We start from the raw sequence: 26,256 nt of genomic DNA, 5'->3' as shown, positions 1-26,256 counted from the left end.
AGATACAAGCATTTGGAAGAAAGCCTTCCATTCTGGTAAGGTTAAAGTCACCATTCAGAGCAAACATAAATACTGCCCAGAATTCTGCTTTACTAGCCCAGGTAAGAGCCAGGTGTGGTGGCTCACACCTGTAATCCTAGCACTTTGGGAGACCAAGGCAAGTGGATTGCTTGAGCTCAGGAGTTCAAGACTAGCCTGAGCAAGAGCAAGACCCCACTTCTATTAAAAAAAGAAAAACTAGCTGGGCATTGTGATGAGTGCCTGTAGTCCCAGCTACTTGGGAGGTTGAAGTAAGAGGATCGCTTGAGCCCAAGAGTTTGAGCTTGCTGTGAGCTATGATGTCACAGCACTCTATCCAGGAAGACAGAGTAAGACGCTGTCTAAAAAGCAACAACAACAAAAAAAACTAGCCTAGTAAGAAGTCAAGACACCAGAAAAGCAAACTTCTCAACCATGTAAGAGAATTTCTGCTGATATCTGTGTTCCATTAATTTCCTAATCTGCTCATGTGGAAGTTATATCTTAGGAATCAGCCCCCAAGGGATGGAAAAGGTGGGAAAGGGGTCTGAGTTCTTGTGTGTGCTGTGAGATTGGGGGTACAGCCAGGAGACTGCAAGCAGTACAGTGAGGTGCAGTTACAGTACAGCGCGCAGCTCCTGTCTACCTGCACCACTGTCAACTTCCTCCTCAGCCTGCCCAGAAACCACTTTACCTTAGAACTGACTCCTACCTGTACTTTCCCTTAACCATGGGCCCTGGCCAAGACAAAGACTAGACTGGCAACTCCCCAGAAGAGCCTACGTCTTTAATTTCTTCCTCCAAGAGTCTCTCTCAGCAACCAATATTGTCCTTCATATGATAAGAGGCTTAACAAATGCAGCTAACTCAGGGTGATCCTTCTCTCCATGGGACTTTAACTTCATCCTCAGAACTCATGTGTCTTCCGGATCCTCAGATCAGCCCCTGTTCTTCCTGAAGTGGGAAAGCCCCCCTGCTTAATTCCCTATGGAAAAGCTCCCCTGCTCCCTAGAAGAAGTAAAGCCCACCAGTGCTACAAGCAGAAGGGATGGCTCCTCTCTGCCTACTCTCCTGACCAACCAACATTTGCCTAGTTCTCAGAGATAACAGGGATCCTAGAAGGGGACTAAGAAAATAACTTGAGAAATAGCTATGTCCCCCTTTTCTGTCTTCTTGGTGCTGCTTCCTTTATTCCCTTTCTGCCACACACCCTTGCCCCCCACCTCCATGAACAGCCCAGAGTTACTGCAAGCTTCAGGCAGGTCATCATTAGAATAAATATCCAAACCCGAGTTCTCAAAAGTATGAGCTTTCAAATCTTCCTTTCTCTCTTGCAGTTGTCCCTGGATTGGGCTGAGGTGGGAAGCTTTTGCTTCCCTTTCATAGCTCTGTGTGAACTAACTACTCTAGGCCTCACTATAGCCACTTACCTACACGTTTCTCTATTCTCTGGCATTCCTAGGAAACGCAGCTATCCCACTGGTCTTCTGATATCCTGGCTCCTGGCCCCACCTAGCTTAGAAGACTGTAGGGCAGGCAGTACTATAATAATTCTTCTCACTTTTTGAATGACTCTCAGTACTCAGCAGAGTTCTGTACACACAAAAAATGCTTAAACAAATACTGACTGATTTATTAACTCATAACAACACAGGACCTCAAGACCCAAAGGCAAAGATGACAAAGAAGATGGCCCTAGAAATTCCAGTACTGGCCACATCCTCTAAGACATACTCCTTTCTCTTCCAAAGTTATAGCTGCTGTAAAACTGGTGAAAGACTCTTCTGGCTGTAGAGCCACACTGTCAATGGCAGGCTTTCTCCTCCACCCTGTGGCCAGTCTTGGCTTCCAGTCTCTTCACATGTGTCCCCACTGTCTCGAGGTTCCAGGTGCACTAACAGGGTCTCATTCAACATACCCATGAGGAAAGGCCATTCTTGGGAAACTTGCTACACCCTCATCCATATTGCCTTTCTCCTCCCTCATCCCTCTTCTTTTCTCTTTTCCTGATTCATTTCTTACTATAGGCAGTCCTTAGGTTACAAATATCTAACTTACACACAATTCATACTTACAGAGCTATTACAGCAAGTCTCCAAGTTACAAACATCCACCTGATATGTGACCTGCACATATGGATGGATTCAACTTAAGAACAAACCTATAGAACTTATCTTGTTCATAACTCAGGGACTGCCTGTAGTTATCTGTCCACAACCTTGTCTTTGGCTCTGCTGTGCCTAAAAATAAGGGACTACCAGGTAAAGGGGAGAGTGTGAGCTCACAGGGTTGGCTGAGTGGTCATCAAAAGCTTTAGAAAGGGCACCAGACTATTTTCAAGTCTATCCCCCATTCCCTTCAAAATGCCCAACTCCTTTTCTCCTTCACTACTTCTATATACCTTGTGCCTTGGATCTTTTCCATTCCAGCCCCAGGTTCTGTGTTTTCCAGCACCTTCAAACAAAAATGTCGAGGGGATGGGTGGCGCCTGTAGTTCAGTGGGTAGGGCGCTGGCCACATACACAGAGGCTGGCAGGTTCAAACCCAGTCCAGGCTAGCTAAAACAACAACGACAACTGCAACCAAAAAAATAGCTGGGTGTTGTGGCGGGCCCCTGTAGTCCCAGCTACTTGAGAGGTTGAGGCAAGAGAATCACTTATGCCCAAGAGTTTGAGGTTGCGATGAGCTGTGACACCACGGCACTCTACCCAGGGCAACAGCTTGAGACTCTGTCTCAAAAAAAAAAAAAAAATGTCAAGGGGATAACGAGCCTGGTCGAACAGAGAAGAACCAAGATTTGTTTTGCTTGGAAGCCAGAAGAATTGCTGGGTATTTTTACAGGTCCCTATGAGGCTGAAATCTCCTTTGACCAGCCTTAGGAAAAGATGATTTGTTATTGCTGTTGTTGGTTGTTACTGAATATGAATCAGAAAAAAATTAAGAACTCTTCACTGGGGCGGCACCTGTGGCTCAGTCGGTAAGGTGCCGGCCCCATATACCGAGGGTGGCGGGTTCAAACCCGGCCCTGGCCGAACTGCAACAAAAAAATAGCTGGGTGTTGTGGCGGGCACCTGTAGTCCCAGCTACTTGGGAGGCTGAGGCAAGAGAATCGCTTAAGCCCAGGAGTTGGAGGTTGCTGTGAGCTATGTGATGCCATGGCACTCTACCTAGGGCCATAAAGTGAAACTCTGTCTCTACAAAAAAAAAAAAAAACTCTTCGCTGTCCACTTATGACACCCACACCCTCTTTCCCAACCTTCCTCCTTAAAGAAAGCCCTTAAAGTTTAGACTTTCAACCTCAATCATTTTTTCAGTCTCTTTTCTTGCCAGATGGTCCTTCTCCACTTCAGCACACATTCTACAGAGGTTTTAAGCTGGTTTTAAATACTTCCTGAAAGTATGAACTGGGATGAGGGCTTGTTAGGCAATTCTAGGCCAAAGGAAATCTGGTTGGTTCCAAGACAGTTTAAATAACCTAGACATAGCTGTTTCTGCCAACTCGGCCTCTCAGCAAATGGCTTAACCTAATTCCACCAGGAGGATGGAGCCCACACTGCCCAAGACCTGTCACCACTTTGAAAAAGATGACAGAATGGAGGCTTATTCCACAAAGACCCTGCTCTGGGGGCCAACCACTGCCCTTTCACTTCGGCAATAAGAATGTAGTGGATCCTAACATCATAATGATGATCCAAAGGCCACGGTCCTATCTCACACCAGCACCTTCCCTCTGGTAAGCCACATCAGCCTGGTTGCTATTTCCTGTACATGCTACAAATATTTATGCCTCCAAGTTTTTGTTCAACCAATTCCTTCTATCTTGAATGTCCTCTGCTCCCATTCTTTCTTAAATACCAGTTCAAATGTCAATTTCTTTCTGAAGCCCTTCCTGACGCTAAGTCTTGACCTCATTCTCACCCTTCCCATGCTCTCTGGTCTGTTGAATTCAACCTGACTGATGGAAAGAGGCCTCCTCTGCTCCAGAAAAACACACTACTTAGAAGCTGCACTTCATTGGAGGAGGACTAGGAAATAGTAAGAGCTAAAGGAATAGGAAAATCTGAATGCCTTCATCTTCCCACTTGTAGTATAGAGAAAATGCCCCCAATGAGAATATGAAGACCAATGAGAAGTCATCTATAAAGAACAGAGGATACTCAGAACCTTGAGGGAACACACAGGAAATCTCTGGGTCAAGGTCTTAGCTTTCCCCCACTATCAACTTCAACAACTCCCCCCCCCCCACTTCTCTCTCACTCTTTCAGCTAACTTTGTTTCCTAGTTCATTGAGAAAATAGAAACAATCAGAAGAGACTCTCAATAAATTACAACCATATCACATTTACCCACCACCAGCATCAGGGTGGATTTTGCTGATTTTGCTCGCTGGTCAAAGCCCTCAAAAACACTCAAGGCTCCTTCTGGCTTTTTTATCTCCTTTAAGTCCCACTTCATCCTGCTTCAAGTTCCTTCATTTACTCAAAGGAAAAGCCAAAAATCTTTACAGTGACTTACAAGGCTCTTTTTCTTTCTTTCTTTTTTTTTCCTTTTTTTGCAGTTGTTTTTTTTTTTTTGGCGGGGGCTGGGTTTGAACCCACCACCTCGGGCATTTGGGTCCAGTGCCTTACTCCGTTGAGCCACAGGCGCTGCCCACAAGGCTCTTTTTCATCCAAGTCCCTAGTCCCTATTCCATCTCCAGCCTCATTTCCACTACTCTTCCCCTTGACTTTCTCCACTCCAGCCACACTGTTTCTCATTATACCCTCAAAGACACCTAGGCACATTCCTAGCCCAGGATGTTCACACCTTTGTACCCTGTAACTGGAACGCACTCCCTTAGAGAGCTCTTCAGACGTCAGCTGCTTAGTGAAGTCTTCCTTGACTACACTGTGAACAATCAAAACCTTTCCCCACTCTGCTACCCCTCAGTACTCGTTCCCCCATTTTCTGTTGTATTTTTCTCCACAGCATTTATCATCATCTAACATACTACTTTTCTACTAACCATGTTCATGTAAGCTCCACAAGGCTAGGCACCTTTGTCTGTTTTGTTCATTGCTGTATCGTCACTGCCTAGAATAGTTCCTGGAACAAAGTAGGACCTCAATACATATTTTTTAAATGAAAAAACATCTGCCACTGCCTCAAAGTGGTGATCCCTGGACAGAGTGAGCAGCTCAGCTTCCACTATCTTGGCCTGGTCTTCAATCCCCTCCACCCTTCTCAGTAAAAGGCTTGACCTACTTGCAGCAACTACCCTCACACAGAAAATTCAAAACGGAGCCACACTCTCTGAGCACCCAAAAGATTCCGGGTAGTAGTGGCTTTAACCCAAGAACTCAACTACAATTGCACTCTGAAAAGATTACAATGACTTTCCTATTATTAAATGAAAAAGTCCTTTCTCTGAGTTTAATGAATTGCAGGACCTCCTTTCCTGATTTCTACTGTTTTGGACACTACTGATCATACCCACTGATGCACTGTGCACAACCTTGAGAGTGAAAGATCTTCTTGTTCATTAAGAAAGAATACAGATTTCGGCTGGGAAATAGTGTAGAAGTAGAGAAAGAGGGATAGGTGTAGGCACCGAAGGCTTGTGTTTACTTACTTATTCAAACCCTTTGAGGGAGTCTTCCCAGCCAGGCCCCCACGCTGCTGTGCTATGCTCTGGCCCTTGCCCTTGCCCTGGAGTAACTCTTCATCTTGTCTGAGATAAACAAGGAAAGATTTTTATACAGAGTAACCGAGCTGTGATAAAAGTAGGAACACAGAGCTCTGGGAGCAAGGAGAAAGACACCTAATCAAGTAGACAGGATAGGTATCTGTGAGGACTTCTAGAGGAGACAGGAAACGACACTGGGCTGAGTCACACAGGGCTTGAAAGAGATAAAAAAAAGCCAGAAGAGAAACACTGCAAGCAGAAGAAAATCCATGGGCAAAAGCCAAGGAGATTTTGAAGCAAGCAGAGATTACTCAAATAGGGACACCAAAAGTGATTATTATAATGGGAAATGGGAAACACTGATAAATTAGATTATATATATATATATATATATATTGGAGACAGAGTCTCACTATGTCTCCCTTGGTAGAGTGCTATGGCGTCACAGCTCACAGCAATCTCAAATTCTTGGGCTTAAGTGATTCTCTTACCTCAGCCTCCCAAGTAGCTAGGACTACAGGCGCCCGCCACAACACCCAGCTATTTTTTTTTTTTTTTTGTAGAGACAGATTCTCACTGTACCGCCCTCGTGTAGAGTGCCATGACATCATACGGCTCACAGCAACCTCTAACTCTTGGGCTTACACGATTCTCTTTCCTCAGCCTCCCGAGCAGCTGGGACTACAGGCACCCGCCACAACGCCTGGCTATTTTTTGGTTGCAGTTTGGCCAGGGCTGGGTTTGAACCCACCACCCTCGGCATATGGGGCTGGTGCCCTACTCACTGACCCACAGGCACCGCCCAACACCCACTTATTTTTTTGTTGTAGTTGTCATTGTTATTTAGCTGGTCCAGGCCGGGCTCAAACCCACCAGCCTCAGTGTATGTAACCAGGACCATAACCACTGTGCTATGGGTGCTGAGCCAAATTACACTATATTAAATAAGAAATTTATTCATTTTTTAAAATGCCATTTAGAGAGTGAAGGGAAACCTACAGAATGAGAGAAAATATTCCCAGTAGATCTATCCAACAAAGGACTCATATTCAGTATATATAAAGAACTCCCTACATATCAATTCAACCCAGAAGAAAAATGCAAAAGACTAGAACAGCTACTTCACCAGAAAGGATATCCAAATGGCCAAAAGATACACAGAAAGTTATAACTTCATTAGTCATCAAGGAAATGCAAAGTATAACCTCAATGTGATATCATTAATGATAATGTACCAACTGGAATGGATAAAAGTAAAAAGGTAGAAAATACCTAAAGTTAGCAAGGACGTGAAGCAACTGGAACTCTCAAACACTGATAAAGAAAATGTAAATTACTAAATAATACTACCACTTTGAAAGAACACTGGGTATTGTATTCTAAAGCTAAACACACGCATACCTTATGACCCAGCAATTCCTTTCCTGCATATATACCCAACAGAAATGCAATACACACACACCAAAAGACAAATACTAGACTCCCCATAGCAGCACTATTACAGTGACTATAAACTAAAAACTACCCAAATGCTCATCAGCAGAAGAACGGAAAGGAATTATTGGATGGGCTACTACACAGCAATGAGAATGAACAATCTATGGCTACATACACCAACATGGATAAATCCCTCACATATTATGTTGATCAAAAGAGCTAGATAACAAGAGTACATATTACATAATCCTATTTGTAGGATATATAAAAACAGAAAAATCTATGCAATTAGAAGTCAGGATAGTCGTTACCTATGGGTGGGTGTGGGGGGGTTACCCAGAGGGAGACAGGATTCTCGGACATTGATAATACTTTGTTTCTTGATTTAGGTATTAGTTACATGGTTGAACTGTAAAAATCTATTGAGCTGGATACATATATACTATCATGTTTGTAAAATATATTTCACTCAAATGTTTTAAAATAAACCAGGCACAGTGGCTCATGCCTGTAATCTCAGCAACTTGAGAGGCTGAAGGCAGGAAGAACGCTTAAGCCCAGAGTTCGAGGCCCACCTAGGCCCAACACAGTAAGGCTCCATCACTAAAGAAAAAGGAAATTGTTGGGTGGCGCCTGTGGCTCAGTGAGTAGGGCGCCGGCCCCATATACCGAGGGTAGCGGGTTCAAACCCAGCCTTGGCCAAACTGCAACCAAAAAATAGCCGGGCGTTGTGTCAGGCGCCTGTAGTCCCAGCTGCTCGAGAAGCTGAGGCAAGAGAATCGCGTAAGCCCAAAAGCTAGAGGTTGCTGTGAGCCGTGTGACATCATGGCACTCTACCGAGGGCGGTAACGTGAGACTCTGTCTCTACAAAAAAAAAAAAAAAATCGTTGTAGCTCAGTGGTTAGGGCGTTGGCCACATGCACCGGGGCTGGTGAGTTTGAGTGAGTTTGAGCCTGGCCGGGGCCTGCTAAACAATAATGACAACAACAACAACAACAAAATAGCCAGGCATTGTGATGGGTGCCTGTAGTCCCAGCTACTTGGGAGGCCGAGGCAAGAGAATTGCTTAAGCCCAAGAGTTTGAAGTTGCTGTGAACTGTGACATCACAGCACTCTACCGAGGGCAACATAGTAAAACTCTGCCTCAAAATAAATAAATTCATTAATTAATAAACCTCACTAAAAAAAAAAAAAAAAAATAGTGGACAGGCCGGGTGAGGTGGCTCATGCCTGTAATCCTAGCACTCTGGGAGGCCGCAAGTGGATTGACTGAGCTCACTGATAGGATCAAACCTTGCCCAAATAGGGTGGACCCACCTAAAAAAATCAACCCCCTACCCTCTCCCACAGGATGTCCCACCTGGGAAAGGTAAATGGGCCAACCCCTACCCTTACAAGGATGTCCAACCCAGGAAAGGGAATCTGCCAATCCCCACCTCCTGACCTTCAAAAACCCCGTTTGCCATTACCCACGTGTAGATTTCTTCCGGGTTGGAAATCTCACCTCGTCTGTATCCCAGGTGGAATAAAGCCATTTTCACTGCACAAACCAGGCCTCTGTTGTCCTTGTGTCTCACACCTGGGAATAATCTTTCATCTTTGACCCTATAACCTTTCACTTATGAGTTTGAGACCAGCCTGAGCAAAAGTGAGACCCCTGTCTCTACTAAAAAAAAGAAAAACTGAGGCAAGAGCATCGTTTGAGCCCAAGTTAGAGGTAGCTGTGAGTTATGATGCCACGTCATTCTACACAGGGTGGCAGCTTGAGATTCTGTCTCACTAATAATAATAATAAAATAACATAAAATAAAATAATGGACAGAATGCACAGCTCAGTAAAATTGGGAAGATTAGATTCATAGAACAAGATTATCAAGAAGTAGTAAAGGCAGGCCAAGACTGGAGGATCATCTGAGGCTAAGAGTTCGAGATAAGCCTAAGCAATATAGCAAGACCCCCATCTCTTTTTTTGTGTGTGTGTATGTGTGTGGTTTTTGGCCAGGGCTGGGTTTGAACCTGCCACCTCCGGCATATGGGACCGGCGCCCTACTCCTTGAGCCACAGGCGCCGCAAGACCCCCATCTCTTAAAGAAAAAAAAAAAAAATAGCCAGGAGTGGTGGCACCCCTATAGTTCCAGCTACTCGGGAAGCTGAGGTGGGAAGATGACATAAGCCCAGTACTTTAAGTTTTCAGAGCACGGCAATGATGCTACTGTACTCTAGCCTGGGCAAAAGAGTAAGACCTTGTCTCTAAATAAATAAATAGTAGCAGTAGAGAGTAACTCTCAAGCTGTACATCTTACATCATCAGGGCTCGATTTCCTTTTAGAGACAAGCCCCTTTGTTCCTCAATTTTGGAAGATGATACAAGAAAGTAAACCTACATGGCCGGGCTCTGCTGGTTCTGCAAAACTTATTTCATTTAATCGATGTTAATGACTATATAAGATAGCAGCTGTCTTTCTCTTTGTTTTATGGATAAAGAAACCCAGGCTCAGGGAGGTTAAGTAGTTTGCTCAGAATATCACAGTAAGTGGCAGACTCCAGAGACTGGAGAGGTTGGCACTAGGTTCTATGATACCAGAGCCCACTGTTCTCTGTTGTATCTTGTGGCAGGAAGCTACATTCCATCCCAAATACAACCCTGTAGCCCAGCTCTGTCTGGATAGAGTTAGAAAACGAATGGAAGAAAGTCCAATGGCTGTTCCCCAAATTCCTGGTGTTAAAATTCCATGTTTCTTTAAGCCATCTAGTTCAGAGGGCTTTGAGTCAATACAAAATAAACAGATGTTCAACATCATTCTTCCCCACCTAGGGGTGGAGGAGCTCACACACACAGACCCTGGTCAAAGAAACGCTTCCCCCTACAATGCAGTTCTCCTGGGGGTAAGACTACAGACAAGTGGAGTGTGTCCATCTATCTGACTCCGTTAAGGGTCATTATGAAGACAGCCTTTGCCTCTTGTACCTCCTTCAAGCAGAGCAAGTGTTTTGGCAAATACGGGTCTGTGTTTCTCAAATAGTGTGCTGAGATACCCCAGAGAACGGTGGTAAATTCACAGGGATGCTGCAAAATATTTTAAATTTTTGAGGGAAACAAATCAACACTCAACATTTGTCAGATTCCCTAATGGGTTCATTATGTTACACTACATTCTTTTCAATGATGTCATTTCTTTGTGAAGCTGGGGGTTTCACAGTTGCTATGATAAAATGCAAGTACCGTGTGAAAAGCAATGTGGAACCAGAAATGAGGAAGGCACTAATCTGATTCCAAGGTCTGAGCTATCCACGCAGCGCCCAGTATATCCCATTAGTGAGCAACTGCTGTTATTTAAGAATGAAAAAAAAAAAAACAACCAAAAAACTTTTCCCTTCAATTTATGTGTATCATTTTTTCAGATGGCCAGTCAGTTGTTAGGACATAAATAATTATTAAATTGTTTAACACAATAACTGCCATGTGAGTTGTATTTAACTTATGCTAGTTTTGAGGTTGGGGCCTTATGAAACATATATAACTCATAGACCTCTTAAACTATCTTGACCTAATAAAACACCATGGCCCCAAAGAAAGAAAATAATATTTTTAGCATGGCAGTCAATGTGTTAAAGCTAACTACTTAACAAGTTAAACTTATATATTTTGTTCTATGACTACTATAAAAAAAAAAAATCACAGAAACACTAAGGCCCATGGATGAAGAAGGTGTTTTTAAGTCTCTGTTCATGAAGCCAATAGGGCTTCTCAAGGCAGACCCAACCCTGCCCCAGAAGCAGGCAGGAAGCAATGCTCAGGCCAACAGATAGCACACTCAGGTTTCTCAGAGCTGGCGGCAGAACAGCCCCTCTACCTGAACAGAAGTGGCTGCACATCAGCTTCCTCTTGGCCCACCTGCCCTGCACATCTGTGTCAGCCTCACCCCAGGCTCCCAGGCTCCCCTCTGAACTCACTCCCTGAAAAGCTCTATTCAGCACCAACCTCATGAATAAAACCCAAAGCCACCCCAGAAGCCAGCTGACCAGCAGGGGACTTCCACACATGTTCAGACTTGGGCAAAGTCCACAAACCAAACCATTAATCCACAGAGAGAGGGAGTTATGCAAACCAAGGAGAGGGCTTCCACTGAGAGGCCAACTCAGGTTCTTTGGGTAAAGATTTGCATGATAATAACTTCTTTGTTCCCAAGGGGTTTTCTTGCCAGCTACACTCCCTCCCTCCATTCTTCCCTGTATATCATCAATAGCTGTTGGTGACATCACAGCTATTGATATAATAGCCAACTGTTGTGATGTCACGGGACTCAACTTTTTCTTTTCTTTTCTTTTTTAGCAGTTTCTGGCCAGGGCTGGGTTTAAACCCGCCACCTCCGGCATATAGGGCTAGCGCCCTACTCCTTGAGCCACAGGCTCTGCCGGAGGACTCAACTTTTGTCACTTTAGATGGAGGTTGGGTGGAGAATGTGACAAAGGACAAGAATAAAATACAGTTATAGAGCTAGAATTTGCTTTTCATGCTAATTTCCCTGGTAATGAAGGGCAGTGACTCAGAAAAGGAAAGGCAAGTCACTGGCAGCAAAGCCGTGTATAGATTCGCCTATACCAAGTGAGAGTAGGGTGCACAGAGAGAAGACAAAAGAAAGGGGTTTTCAACTCCAGAACTGGCCAAACATGAAGATGTTTTCCAAGTACAGGACCTTCTCTTTCCATCATCTCTCACCTGGGCCCACAGTAAGTAGAGAAAAGCAGAAAAGGAGGAGAGGGTCCAGGCTGGAACTCTCCCTGGAAATAAATGTTTGGGATATTGTATTCTGTGTGGACTCCACACTGGCAGAGAGACAGACTTTGTCATTTGGACTGTGTCCTAAGGATAGTGACCAGGATGGAGAGGGCACTCAGAGGCATGTCATAGGAGAAATGACTGAAGGAACTGAGAATGTTTACCCTGGAGAAAAGAAGACTATGGAGGGGGAGGGGGATAATTGCCTTGGGAATTCAGAAAGGCTCTCATGTGAAAAAAGGATAAAATGTGTTTTCTACGGTCCCCCAAAGAGACTTCAGACAAGAAGATCCAGAGAGGCTAAAATGAGCAAGTTTTTATTCTTAAATTCCAATAAGCCAGGCATGGTGGCTGGCGCCAATATTCCCAGCTATTCAGGAGGCGGAGGCAGGAGGATTGCTTAAACCCAGGAGTTTGAGATTGCTGTGAGCTAGGCTGATGCCACCACACTCTAGCCTGGGCAACAAAGGGAGACTCTGTCTCGAAAAAAAAAGGGAATCTCTGTCCCAACCGGTTTTAGTTTTACCTTCCCCATAAATGTTCAGGTAATTGTGAATGAGGTTTACAGTGCTCAGAAGATATTCTAATGCTGGGCAATAAGAGAAGACCCCTTGCAGTGAGGCATCCTGCTTCCCTAAGTCCTTAAGCACTTGTTTCAAAGCTGGGTGCCAGTAATTTATAAACTACTTTTATTTCACAGGCCTTCAGGAGTGTTTGAAATAGTTATATCCAAAATTATTAGATTCACAAACCCAAAGGTCTACTTTCTTTCTTTTGTTTTTTGTTTTTTTGGGTTTTTTTTTTTTTTTGAGAGTCTCCCTGGGTACAGTGGGTAGAGTTTGGTGGCATTACAGCTCACAGCAACCTCAAACTCCTGGGCTCAAGCATTCCTCTTGCATCAGCCTCCCAAGTCCTACTCTTGTTCAGGCTGGACTCAAACTCCTGAACTCAAGCCATCCACCCTCCTCGGCCTCCCAGACTGCTAGGATTAAGGCGTGAACCACTATGACTGGCTCAAATGTGATAGATAGATAGATAGATAGATTTTTTTTTTTTTTTTTTTAAAGATAGTCTCACTATGACTATCTTAAAGTGAGTGCCCTCAGTAGAGTGCCATGGTGTCACAGGTCACAGCAACCTCAAACTCTTGGGCTTAAGCAATTCTCTTGCCTCAACCTCCCAAGTAGCTGGGACTACAGGTGCCTGCCACAACGCCCAGCTTTTGTTGTTGTAGTTGTCATTGTTTAACTGGCCCAGGCCAGGTTCGAACCCACCAGCCTCAGTGTATGTGGCCAGCATCATAACCACTGTGCTACAGACGGCGAGCCTCAAATGTGATGTTTTCTAATGTGGTTTGTAAACTGGCTCTGGAAGCAACTACCAAAGATGCCTCAAACCCACCTTTGGGTTATCAGTCAGTTTAGCCGCGTAACTGCGGACCTGACCCGCAGGATACAGTCACAAAGTTCCCAATCTCCCTGTGGTAAGCCTGAGGAATGAGCCTCCTGCCTTCTCCTGGACCAGTCAGCATGCTCCCCAAGTGGCTCCCAGCACTCTAAAGCCACCCAAGTCACAGATGACTCATGTCATTGCTCTTTGTAATGAGGTATGACGTGTATTTAAGCTCTTGTATATTTTCATATTTGTAGCCTACAATTAGGCATTTTTGAGGGATGTAGTTGACTAGTGGTTCTGTTCAGTGACCTATAATTATTCACACAGGCATCATGGCCAATCCCAGCAGCTCTCAGGCCTAGAGGCAACATGAGCTCAGATCTCATGGAAGAAGCTACAGGTCCAGAGGGTACTACTGGCAATGTGCCTCAGAAGGGCCACACTGCCCCTCCTTGGCTGCTCATGGAGAGCAGCCCTTTCCTCCCCCTGCCAAATCCAAGTGTTGGCACATTTGTGCATCCAGTGATAGCAGTGGACATAGTCTCCATTACCAAGGCAACAGCAATATAAACCAATTTCTAAAATTCCCTACAAGTTTCTCACCTGAGAGAAAAAGGATCACAGACCCTACCCCACAGTAGTTACTGTGTCGCTGGGTTCTGAAAATGGACACAGCCCCCTCTCCGAGCCAGCCTTTCTGCCACCAGCTGCAGTGGCCTCCCTGCTCCTAATGCTCCCCTGTAAAAATGCCCACCTACAGCTTCCCCACTACTTCCCTGGTTAGGAGGGAAGGGTTAGCTCAGCATAAAAGATCTGCCCCTCGCCACATTTCACATAAATATTTAAATCCAATAAAAACCAGCCTCTTGATTTTCTTTAATGGCAGCTCAAATCCTGATCCAAAATATAATCAATGATACTGCCACCGGCCAGCCCCATGCAGCTATGAAATAACACCTGTGGCCCACTCTTAGCGCAGCATACACAGTAAGTAAAAGCCCAAGGACTTCAGAGCAGTGGTTCTCAACCTATGGGTCGTGACCCAGAGGAACTAGATTAAAGGCTCGCGGCACTAGGAAGGCTGAGAACCACTGCTTTATATTTTGCAAAAACGCATTCATATATTATCTCAGTTCAGTCTACCAATAAGCCCAGGAGATTAAATGCAATAGGTATTACTTTCATTTCACAAAGAAGGAGACTTGGGCTCGGGGTGGCTATATGTCTGGCCCCAAATTCACTCAACTACTGAGTGCAGAACCAAGTTTAGCGCTGCTTTGTAGCTGTGTGAACTCAGTTTCTTCATATGTCAGCAATTAATAGTAGGTACCTCTTACAGTTATTATAAGAATAAGTGAATTAAGGTGTGTAAAGTGCTTAGAATGGTTCAGAGCTACCATCATTATCAAGAGTATTATCACCACAACCCAGGATCCCCAATTCCAAATCTAGAGCTCTTTCCCTTCATGCTGCAATTTTGCAAAGATTGCCCAAAAGGTAGTTTCATCTAACCTTAAGTGAAACCCAATCCTATAATTTGTCTACGGAACCCAGAACTCACAGGCTCTCTACACTGCCGCTCCTCAAACTTCTCCCTGCTGTGTGCGTGGAGACACACACACCACCACCTTTTTTGCCAGTCTGACTCTGGTCTCCTGGCACCATTACGTGGCTTGCCTTGCCTGCAGTACATGACTCCCACTTATCTCCAATTCTTGAAATCATTTAGTTTCTTTCTTCAACAATAATTTCATGAGCACCTACTCTTTACCTACCCCTATATTAAGTATGGGGGAAAATTCCTTTCCCTTAAAACATACTAAAGGAGAAACACAGAACAGTGGGATGAGTAAGAGGCAGTGCTAGCACAAAGGTACCAGAAAATAATTCTGATGGCAGCACAAAAGATTTCAGAAAAGGCAATGCTGAAGTGAGTTTTAGAGTGAGAGGAGTTCTGTCAGCAAACAAGGGGAGAACAGGACACTCCAAACCAAGGGAATAGTATATACACAGGCATACAAATAAGGCAGAATCAGAGTATGGAGTCTGATAATCTCATACTGCCAGCAGGCAGAAGGTTTGTGGTGTGTCTGGGGAGGGGGGTTATTGTGATATAATAATGAGTATATTTATATATATTTCATTTTCTTCTGGTTCTTGGCATAGAGCTTCAAAACCCCTTGGCTTCTCCTGAGTGATGGAATGAGAGGAGCTATTTTGTTATTTCTAACAAGTCCCTCAACCATACCTGAGTTTATGCTAATGAGGTAAGTGTTGGTGAGCCCCTAGTAGGCTTTCGGGAAAAGATTGCTAGCCAAAAAAAGACCAAGACAGGAGTAGAATACTGGAGCTTTCAGCCTTAATCCCTTGACCTCCTCAGGGAGAAAAAAGGGGCTGGCGAGTGAGCCAATGACCAGTGCCCAGTGATCTAATCAATCATGCCTTGTCACAGTCCATTTTGTGTTCCAATAACAGAATGCCACAGACTGGCTAATTTATAAAGAACAGAGATTTACTTCTTATAGTTCTGAAGACTGAGAAGTCTAAGACAGAGAGGCCACATCTGGTGAGAAACTTCTTATGGCATCATCCCATAAAGGTGGAGTGGAAGGGCAAGAGAACACACAAAAGACAGAGGCCAGGGCGGCGCCTGTGGCTCAGTGAGTAGGGCGCCGGCCCCATATGCCGAGGGTGGCGGGTTCAAACCCAGCCCCGGCCAAACTGCAACAAAAAAATAGCCGGGCGATGTGGCGGGCGCCTGTAGTCCCAGCTGCTCGGGAGGCTGAGGCAAGAGAATCACGTAAGCCCAAGAGCTGGAGGTTGCTGTGAGCTGTGTGACGCCACGGCACTCTACCGAGGGCTGTAAAGTGAGACTCTGTCTCTACAAAAAAAAAAAGACAGAGGCCAGAGGGGGCTGAGCTTTTTTATATCAAGAACCCACTCCCAAGATAAGTGCATTAATCCATTCAAGAGGATGGATCCCTCACAGCCAAAGCACCTCTTAGTCCCACCTCTTAATACCTTCAACATGGCAATTAAATTTCAACACGAGCTTTGAAGGGGACATCCAAACCACAGCACACCTATATAATGAAACCTCCATAAAAACCTTCAGTCTTCAGAGTTGAGAGAGCTTGCAGGTCGGTGGACACATCAAGGTGCTGAGCAGGGTGGTACACCCTGAGAGAGCACGGGAGCTCTGCATGTGGACACATGTGCCCATGCATCTTTCCCATTTGTCTGTTCCTGAGTTGTATCCTTGATATTAAACTAATAGTAAGTAAGACTAATGTTAATAGTAAGTAAACTATTTATCTGAGTCCTGTGAGCTATTCTAGCGAATTACCAATCCTAAGGGATTTTATAGCTAGTTGGTCAGAAATATGGGTGGCCTGGACTTGTGATTGGTATCTAAAGTGGGGGCAGCCTTGCGGGACTAATCCTTTAACTGTGGGAATTGTCCTAACTCTAGCTAATTAGTGTGGAAACAGAATTAATAGTAAAGACACTCAGTTGGTGTCCAGAGAGCTGGAGAAATGACCACCATTGTGGGGGGAAAAACCCACAAGTATGGGGTTAGGAGTATTATGTATAGAAATACATCAAAGATAATAGATAATAATAGAGTGAGTAAGAAAGAAAGAAAAAGAGAGATAATGGATGTGGGAGGAGGGGCAAAATAGAAGACAGGGATGGGCCTTGAATGCTACGACAAGGAGATACCTGGGCCTTGTGAGCTTTCCAGAAACCTTACACACTGAAGCCTCAAGGGCATCCCCCTCCACTGGCTCCTGTTGAGCCAATACTAGCTGGGGGTGGCTGGGACAACAAACATTAAGACTGCCTTTCCGGGTGGCACCTGTGGCTCAGTGAGCAAGGCGCCAGCCCCATATACGGAGGGTGGCGGGTTCAAACCCAGCCCTGGCCAAAACTGCAACACAAAAATAGCTGGGCATTGTGGCCGGTGCCTGTAGTCCCAGCTACTCGGGAGGCTGAGGCAGGAGAATCGCCTAAGCCCAGGAGTTGGAGGTTGCTGTGAGCTGTGTGATGCTATGGCACTCTACCAAGGGCAATAAAGTGAAACTCTGTCTCTACAGAAAAAAAAAAAAAAAAAAGACTGCCTTTCCATGGGCTGAGTGGCAATCCTGATTGCCTGGGTATGCTTATAGCATACCAATTTTAAATGCAAAATCCTTTAACAACTGTTTTCTCTCTCCTTCCGTCTTTCTCCTCCTCCTAAAAAAGAGCTGTTTATCCCTAGTCTCATTTCTGCCCCGCTCTGAGCCCTGAGTTTAGTGCCAATGCTTTTACACAAATCCAGCTTCACATCTTGAGTGAAATATAATTTCATAGGAATGTAATTCTGGAATGATCTCATTGAAAAAGCATACCCAGCAAAGGCCATGAGCAAACGTCAGGCCAGCCCATTCACACCCAGAGCCAAGAAGATTGCAGACCCCTTTCCCTTAAATGGAGAATGTGCCTGGACCCAAAGCAAAGCACATACTAGCTGCTCCTGGGTATCACTCTGCCCACAGCCAGCCTGCCTGCCTGCAAACCAAGGCCTAGGACCAGAGCAGCAACGACCTTGAACCACTCTGGCACCACACAATGACAGACGTGAGAGAGCATCAAGCAAAGAGGCCTCACCACAGAAATGCTGCCTCTGTCCCTCAGGAGGGCTCTGGCTCCAGGCCATCAAACATCAGCTGAAAATATTAACACTCCCCTGTCATAGCCCCATCATACAGAAGAGTGTCTGGAAGCCACTAGAGGCTAACCCCATAGCTACCGGTCTTCCCTAACTCTCTGAAACTCAAGACCATCTGACCCTGTTGAGCAAGTTAGAAAGTATTCAACTTTGAAACCAGAAGTCAGAGCCAGGTTCAACCCAGTCTAGCAGATCTGAGAAAGAGTAGAACTGGGGAAGAAATAATTTACTCTGATGGACTCTCAAAAAATCCACGCTATGGTGCCCCATGATCGCATTAATGTATACAACTATGATTTAATAGTAAAATAAAATAATAATAATAATAATAAATCCTTGCTAAAAAATCACCAAGTTGGAATCTTTGGAAAAAATTTCCTCATTCCAAATCTGTTCCCCACCCCCAATGAATCCTCATAAACCAGAAAAGGGGGGAGGAGCTAATGGCTTGCAGGGTCTATGAGAACTCTCTGTATTATCCCTGTAACTTTTCTGTAAATCTAAAACTATTTTAAAACAAAAAGTTTATTAAAAATGGCAGTTTGCCATGGTTTCCTCTACAAGAAATAATAGGAAAAGAGTAGTACTGGGGTATAAACTTCCGCCTCTACTAGCTAGGAAACTTTGGGGGAGTTACACAAGTTTGTTTCCTCACTTGTAAAGCAGAAATGACAGTCCCAGCCATGAAGTGTTGTTGTGCGGATTAAGTAAGACAATGCATGTTAAGGACTTACCCATCACTGCCAATGTGCTTTCTTTCTAGCAGTTTCTCAGCTTAATCAGCCTTCACCTGGGGTGTTAGATATTACAGCTGGAGGCCCTGCCTGTTTGTATGTCTTGCAGCTTCTTCTATACAGCATGACAATTTGAGCCCAAAGCACAGGAATCATCCAAAGGGCTGAGGACTGCCTATAGCAAGTCCCAACTAGTGAAAGCACACCTTTGTTGACAGAAACATGTTCTCCTTCCTGTTTCCCCTTCCTCCATTAGGATCCAATGTCACTGCCATTAGCTGAATTACTTTCTTGAGGTTTGCAGGGGTTAATCAGAAGGAAAGCCAGAGGTTGACAGAGTTGGGCTCCTGGAAGGATTAGTTGTCCACAGAGAGGGTGTGAGCAAAGGAAGTAAACTCTCTGAATTGCCACAAAAGATTCTTTACCCTTGGTAGCACCACTGCCTTCTACCCCTCCTGAGCCCTGCTCCCCCTCCCGGCCCCACATGAGCTACAAATCTACCAAGTCTCTGGGGCACAGCAAGTTCCCCAAAGCCAAGAGACAAGTCCCAAGGCTGGGCATGAAGTTGCCCCCAACCTCTGGAGCCAGACTCGTAAGCCTCAGCTGTCCTGCCTCTTAGCACCACAGTAATATTATCCACTCTTCCCATAGGGAGATTGAGGTGAGTGGACAGGCCAGGAACCCCATTCCGCTCCTATTAAGTAGATGGGTTAGAGACCTAGGTAGAAAAAAATCAGGTGAAGAAAGGTATGGCTCTGATATCATGTTACTTCCTTGAAGATCACTCACAGGATATCCAATACTTAAAAAATTCTCCCCAGGGGCAGCACCTGTGGCTCAGTGAGTAGGGCGCCGGCCCCATCTGCTGAGGGTGATGGGTTCAAACCCGGCCCCGGCCAAACTGCAACAAAAAAATAGCCGGGCGTTGTGGCGGGCGCCTGTAGTCCCAGCTACTCGGGAGGCTGAGGCAAGAGAATCGCTTAAGCCCAGGAGTTGGAGGTTGCTGTGAGCTGTGTGATGCCACAGCACTCTACTGAGGGTGACAAAGTGAGACTCTGTCTCTACAAAAAAAAAAAAAATCTCCCCAAACAAAGGAGAAGTCCAATCTCACCCTGAAAATTTAGTGTCCAAATAAGGGAGCAGTCAGTGCTAAAACAGTCAGCCTGTTCCAACTTTGAAAAGCCTTGTGAGAGAAGCAGTTCCCAGGCTTAGGATTCCACTGACAGGTTGTAACCCCTGGAAGCACTAATGGGCACATTCTAGTGGCTAGTTGCTCTGACTTTCCAGATGGCTGGATTGGGGACACACCCCAGCTGAGGCCCAAGGACATTAGTTCCTGGCAGAGAGTATACAAAAGCCCAATAGCCCCAACCAAGCCAGATAACAACTCCAGCAGTTTCAAGGACAAGTTTTAGAAAGCAGAGCCCAGGAGGATGTCCTTGGAGCCATTACATATTTAACCAAGTAAGACCCAAATATAACCAAATACGAAGAAGCTAATGAACTATGTCCTTGTCTTTGCAATTTTTCCTCAGCATATCACCTCATACCTAGTTTACAGCAATGATCTCTGGTGATATAGAGAGCACTTCAAGGAGTACAGCCGAGAGAAGGCACCAAATAAATGTTAAACATTTATTAATACTACTGTATTGCTAATTCCTCTTTATTCTGCCATCCTCAGTCCTCCCTGCTCATAAATGGCAGGCTAACGATCCTGGAACATTAATACTATCATATCATTCTTTTGGGCTCCTTAACCTACCAAGCACACCAGACCCAGATTCCTCCAGTTCCTCCAATCTCACTTCCCTCCTCAACCAATTCCCATCCTATCCCCCAAAACACACACTTGTGCACATGAAGATACACAGACTTGCCTGGACAGACAGACAGACACACACACACACACAAATGTACTTCTCTCTCTAGGAAGGATACCTTCAACTCCAAACATCTCCGTTTATGTGCCTCCATGTTTTTGTGTTCTAACCACTGCCAGCCTGGAGTACTTTCCTTCCTCTCTGCTTATCCAATTCCTAGTCATGCTCCAAGGCCCAGTCCAAGTTCCACTTAAGCTCAGGCTGGGAAACCATTCAATCCACAAACAATGACCAAGCGCTTGCTCTGTGCCAGGTACTAGGCCAGTCACTGAGGACACAGTGAGGAAAACAATACCGTCCCCCATGCTCCAGCCTTGTGGGAGCGGCTCACCTAAACCCTGAAGATAGGGAGGGAAGTCAACCACCAGACTAACAGGCAGCTTGCTGTAATACCCGTGGGGGCTAAGGTGGGACATGATATCCAGCTGGATGAGGTCTTCCTGCCTCTCCTTCAGTCTTCCCAAGAAGTCTGGTGGTTTAAAATAAATTCTATTACAAGAACCATCGTTCTCTCTGACAACCATGAGTAGCATTGCCCCGGTCCTGCTCTGAAGTTTTATCAGCTAGGCTGGGTCCAGCACCATTCAATAATAGCCTTAGTTGGCTTGGCACCTGTAGCTCAAGTGGCTAGGGAGCCAGCCATATACACTGGAGCTGGTGGGTTTGAATCTTAGGTACCTGACAGAGCCTGACAAACATCAACTACAACCAAAAATAAAAAATAGCCGGGTGTTGTGGCGGGCACCTGTAGGCCCAGCTACTTGGGAGGCTGAGGCAAGAGAATTGCTTAAGCCCAAGAGTTTCAGGTTGCTGTGAGCTGTTGACGCCACAGCACTTACCCAGGGCGACAGCTTGAGACTCTGTCTCAAAAAAATAAATAAATAAATAATAGCCCTAGTCAATGACCTCTCCTTAGGGTCAGGTACAGGGTCTCATATCCATGACCTAAGCCAAGGAGAGAATGACCAGTTCTCTCCTAAGGGGTTCCTAGCCTTTGAGCCATTTGACTACAGAGGTGATTGGGGTCACATGGGAGGAAACTCCCCTGGGCCTCTCCAGGGTAATATGTAATTCTCAGACTATCCTTCTCTCTCCTATTCAGGAAAGATTATGAGAATATGAGTCAGACTGCTGCTATTATAGGTATAATCTTGTAAATTATAAAAATACATAACTCATTCACATGTACCTTGGTCCTTTAATTCCTGTAGTAATAAATGCCACATGATACATGCCTTACAGCGAGTGCCCAGCCACTAGTGAGTCACAGCCCCTTTCAGAGTGCTACTCCCCACCATCCCAGGCTCCCTTCAGAGTGCTACTCCCCCCCATCCCAGGCTCCCTTCAGAGTGCTACTCCCCCCCATCCCAGGCTCCCTTCAGAGTGCCACTCCACCCCATCCCAGGCTCCCTTCAGAGTGCCAGTCCCCCCCATCCCAGGCTCCCTTCAGAGTGCCACTCCACCCCATCCCAGGCTCCCTTCAGAGTGCCAGTCCCCCCAATCCCAGGCTCCCTTCAGAGTGCCACTCCCCCGAATCCCAGGCTCCCTTCAGAGTGCCCCTCCACCCCATCCCAAGCTCCCTTCAGAGTGCCACTCCACCCCATCCCAGGCTCCCTACCTTGGAGAGCCAAGAGGATTGCCTGGATATAAATGAGACCCTGAAGCAGATTTGAAATCCTAAACACAAAGGGCTATTCTAATTCATTTTTCCCTGCCAAGGGGAGACAAATACTGTACATTTACTTGGGGGGAGGGCATGTATTTCCATGTCTCACTCTCAGACTGGAGGGAAGGCCGACTGCCTCTCAGAGACTGAAACCATTACTGACTTGATACTGATATGGACCAAAGGGACCTCCTGGCAGACACACCTTAGACCTGTCACAGGTGGCCTAAGGAAGCAATATGATGGCAAAGAAAGCCCAGCCAAGAGCTTCTTCAAATACCTCCACCTCAGATAATCATCCCAGGTGTCAGAGAATCTGTGAACCAAGTGCTAAAAGCTGTGCAAGTTGGAAATGCCCTACATTCACATCAGTACAGTTACTCTTTTCCCCCAGAATCACAGAACCAGAAGTAATCTTAGGTACCTGTTTGACTCAGGGAGGAAAGGAGAATGCCTCACCTATCCCTACTTATTTCCAGCAATGAAAACTCAGTCTTCCTCATCACCCATCCTCATCATCATCTACCTGAACTACAAGTCTCTGAATAAGCTTATCTCACAAGAGATTCAAGTGTTACTTTTTATAGTACTAACTAACTAAGACCACCCTTTCCAGAGAGGCTGAATCAGTCTCAGTCCAGATTAAGGAAGTTCACATCCTTCAGGAGTTACCCAAAACACCTGTCACATATTTAGCTATGCAGACCTAGGTGGTTTTTAAACATCAGGTCAGTTAGAAAGATCACAGCTTGGGCGGCGCCTGTGGCTCAAGGAGTAGGGCGCCGGTCCCATATGCCGGAGGTGGCAGGTTCAAACCCAGCCCCGGCCAAAAACCACAAAAAAAAAAAAAAAAAGAAAGAAAGATCACAGCTGCTGCTGATCAACGTGTACCTCCTGTGAGCGCTAACAGATCTATGGGTCAAACCAGAAAGGGCAGGACAGAAGGAAAGAAACTGCCGTCCACCCTGCCCTCGGTCCTCAGAGCACCAGCAACTGACACAGAGGAGTGTCTGCCTGAACAAAAACTGAATCCAACTCTAACAGGCACTCAGTCTTTGAAATCTGTGGCGCCCAGATCATCTCCTAAACTTGACTTCCTCCAGAGGGTCCTCCCACACAGCTACTCCTCACACTGTGCCTACCACCAAGGTTGGCTAGAGAGAGGACCCAAGGCATACTCAGTATCTTCAGAGACTTAGCCACACATTTTCAGTTTGTCCACCTCAGCCCCTCCCCCTCAATTTGAATTTTCAGTCTCCACAGATGTATCTATGTGCCTGTGTGTCTGTGTTTTATTTACACTACCCATGTCTGTTGTTAGCAACAGAAACAAAGTACTTTAAGGCAGAAAAGGCAAGCCTGCCAACTGGCTTGCTGCTCTCATCTTGCTTCCAGCTCAGGGAAGAGGCTGGTAAAGATCCTTGTATGTCTAATCCACCATGTGTGCCTACAGCTCCCCTGTACTTGGAGGTGGGGGTAGGAGGCATAGGGCCAGGTCACCCCGTGTTGGTCACCAATGCATCAGCCATCACCTCTAACTTGTCTTCCCTGGACGACTCTCTGAACCCCTCAATCCCTCACCTGCCTGGATGCTGACTACTGTTAGAAGGCAGAACTTCAAAAGCCAGAATTTAAGAAACCCACTCTCCTCCCTTGGATACCCTGAACACATTGCCTCCCCAGACCCAGACTCTGGAGAACCAGTCAAGGCTAAGTTTTACTTTCGCATTCTTTGCCATCTTCAGTTTCTCTGCCACTGATAATCTTTCAAGTTTCAATACTGGGCTCTTCAATAAAAATCAACAGTAATTAGTGATCACTAGTTTTTTGTTTGTTTGTTTGTTTTTCTTTTCCTTTTGTAGAGACAGAGTCCCACTTTATGGCCCTCGGTAGAGTGCTGTGGCCTCACACAGCTCACAGCAACCTCCAACTCCCAGGCTTAAGCGATTCTCCTGCCTCAGCCTCCCGAGTAGCTGGGACCACAGGTGCCCGCCACAACACCTGGCTATTTTTCGGTTGCAGTTTGGCCGGGGCTGGGTTTGAACCCGTCACCCTCGGTATATGGGGCTGGTGCCCTACCGACTGAGCCACAGGCGCCACCCTGATCACTAGTTTTTTTTAGCAAAGAGGAAAAAAACAAACATGAGATGTGATTCTTGCACTCAGGGAGCTCACAGACTAACATAGGGAACTGCAACACAACAGCAACCAATCCAACTGGAGGAGACAGACCAAAAGCATTCTAAAGGACAGCGGGTGGAGGTGCAAGGCCTAGAGCAGCTCAGGACAAGGTCTCTGTGGGAGAGGAAATCTGAGCCAATGCCATAAAGATGAACAGTAGGGCGGTGCCCATAGCTCAGTGGGTAGGGCAACAGCCACATACACCAAGGCTAGCAGGTTCAAACCTGGCCCTGGCCAGCTAAAACAACAATGACAACTGCAACAAAAAAAAATAGCCAGGTGTTGTGGTGGGTGCCTGTAGTCCCAGCTACTTGGGAGCCTGAGGCAAGAGAATCGCTTAAAACCAGGAGTCTGAGGTTGCTGTGAGCTATGACTCTGCGAGGCACTCTACCAGGGCGAGAGCTTGAGACTCTGTCTCAAAAAAAAAAAAAAAAAGATGAACAATACTTGGACAGAGTGAGACAGATGGTTGTTTGAAATGAAGAGTGAGACAATGACTCAAGGTCCCCAGGCTGGGACAGCAGCTAATATCATATTCAATAAAAATCAACAGTAATTACTGATCACTACTTTTTTTTAGCAAAGAGGACAAAAACAAACATGAGATGTGATTCTTGCACTCAGGGAGCTCACAGACTAACATAGGGAACTGCGACACAACAGCAACAAATCCAAGTGCAGGATAGTACCAATAATGGAAAAACCCATAGTGTTTTTCCCATATTCAAAGTTGAGGCTCAGCCGGGGAAAAGGAGGAAATAAAGTGGGTTGACTTGATAAAAATAAACCCCTCACCTTAGGGTCACCACACTCTCCAGCCCTTCTGTACCTACCTCTGCCAAGAGCATGTTCAATGTTTCCTTTCTTTACTTTGAAATCCTCTCCCCTACAGTGCACAGAATGTACTCCCTAAACCCAAAATATCCTGAAGAACTCTCAATACTCAAGGCTCTTGCTCCCACAGTTGCAATGTGGGTCAGGAGACTGAACTATTCCTCTGCTGGCCCAGGTCAAGCTATGAATCTGATAATCACTACAGCAGATATAGGGAGGGCATTACGAAGTTTTTTTGTTTTTTTTTTGTAGAGACAGAGTCTCACTGTACCGCCCTCGGGTAGAGTGCTGTGGCGTCACACGGCTCACAGCAACCTCTATTCTTGGGCTTACGGGATTCTCTTGCCTCAGCCTCCCCAGCAGCTGGGACTACAGGCGCCCGCCACAACGCCCGGCTATTTTTTTATTGCAGTTTGGCCGGGGCTGGGTCTGAACCCGCCACTCTCGGCATATGGGGCCGGCGCCCTACTCACTGAGCCACAGGCACCGCCCCGAAGTTTTTTTTTTTTTTTTTTTTCAGACAGAGCCTCAAGCTGTCACCCTGGATAGAGTGCTGTGGCATCACAGCTCACAGCAACCTCCAACTCCTGAGCTTAAGCGAGTCTCCTGCCTCTGCCTCCCAAGTAGCTGGGACTACAGGCGCCCGCCACAACGCCTGGCTATTTTTTGGTTGCAGCCATCATTGTTGTTTGGCGGGCCCTGGGCTGGATTTGAACCCGCCAGCTCAGGTGTATGTGACTGGCACCTTAGCCGCTTAAGCCACAGGCGCCGAGCCGGCATTACAAAGTTTTACGTACGGTTCCTGGTGAGCCAAGACAAGTCTTTCCTCCTTCCTTTCATACCTTAACAATCATATGTGCTTTCAACTAATACATACCAAACACCAACAAGGTGTAAGCCAATATGCTTAGTGCTGGTCAAGGCACCAAAATTCATCAGATGTGGGTCCATC

General features: G+C 45.8%; 1 protein-coding gene across 8 annotated transcripts in view; it reads right to left on the bottom strand.

Moving 5' to 3' along the window:
- DENND2B (DENN domain containing 2B) overlaps positions 1–26,256 on the bottom strand; it is a 173,717-nt gene that overhangs the window by 61,533 nt on the left and 85,928 nt on the right. Inside the window, exon 1 of one of the 8 annotated variants that reach the window (XM_053562345.1) lies at positions 20,682–20,854. The exons of the other annotated variants lie outside the window; for them this stretch is intronic. The gene's annotated coding sequence lies outside the window, so the exon portion shown is untranslated. Of the gene's footprint in view, positions 1–20,681; positions 20,855–26,256 lie in introns of those variants that run through there. 8 annotated transcript variants of the gene reach the window in all.

Source organism: Nycticebus coucang, chromosome 14, assembly GCF_027406575.1.
Source record: "Nycticebus coucang isolate mNycCou1 chromosome 14, mNycCou1.pri, whole genome shotgun sequence".
Lineage (NCBI taxonomy): Eukaryota > Metazoa > Chordata > Mammalia > Primates > Lorisidae > Nycticebus > Nycticebus coucang.
This window is presented reverse-complemented; position numbering and strand designations above follow the sequence as displayed.